This window comes from Bison bison, unplaced genomic scaffold (assembly GCF_000754665.1).
Source record: "Bison bison bison isolate TAMUID 2011002044 unplaced genomic scaffold, Bison_UMD1.0 scf7180017860914, whole genome shotgun sequence".
Classification (NCBI taxonomy): Eukaryota; Metazoa; Chordata; class Mammalia; order Artiodactyla; family Bovidae; genus Bison; species Bison bison.
This window is the reverse complement of record NW_011491486.1, coordinates 24048-24847: the sequence shown is the minus strand read 5'-3', so window position 1 is coordinate 24847 and position 800 is coordinate 24048. Positions and strand designations below refer to the sequence as shown.

Sequence of the window (800 nt, the reverse complement as noted above, 5' to 3'; positions counted from 1 at the left end):
GACAGAAAGATCCCCCGGAGAAGGAAATGACAACCAGTATTCCTGCCTGGGAAATCCCATAGACAGAGGAACCTGGCAGGCTACAGTCCATGGGGTCATAAAGAGTTGGACTTGACTGAGCATGTACACAGATCTATCTTATCAATCTATCTATGTTTATGAAAAAGCATAGATAATTTTTTAAAGTGCCCAGGTGATTCAAACATGAAGTTGATTTTAAGAGCTATTATTATTTAGAATAGAGAAGAAACAGAAGACACAACTGTTGCTCTTAAGAATGCTATGATGTAGGTAAAAATAAGCACATGTATGAATCAACAAAATAGTAATTGTAAATTAATATAATGCCATAAATGCTTTAGGGCTTCCCTGGGCGCAGTGGTAAAGAACCCGCCTGCCAATGCAGGAGATACCAGAGGCAAGGGTTCGATTCCTGAGTTGGGAAGATCCCCTGGAGGAGGAAATAGCAACCCACTCCAGTATTCTTGCCTGGGAAATCCCATAGACAGAGAGCCTGGCAGGCTACAATCCATAGGGTCACAAAGAGTCAGGCACGACTGAAGCGACTTGAGCACACACATATAAGTGCTTTATGTAAGGCAGCAAAATCATTTTAAAGAAACAGGGAATTAGTGTGATAATCAGAGTGTGATTGAATTAGATAAGAAAGACTTCTAGACATGTGTGTTGAATTTTGTCTTAAAGAACAGAGGGGTAAAAGCATCCTAAAATTGCCATTAAATATTAATTTATTTTAATTGGAGGCTAATTACTTTACAGTATTGTGGTGGGTTTTGCTA

The 800-nt window shown here is 39.2% G+C and overlaps 1 protein-coding gene across 1 annotated transcript in view; it reads left to right on the top strand.

Annotated features, from left to right (window-relative positions):
* RNF128 (ring finger protein 128, E3 ubiquitin protein ligase) overlaps positions 1-800 on the top strand; it is a gene marked incomplete at its 5' end in the record, with an annotated part of 34046 nt that overhangs the window by 31970 nt on the left and 1276 nt on the right. The gene's annotated exons all lie outside the window — the stretch shown is intronic.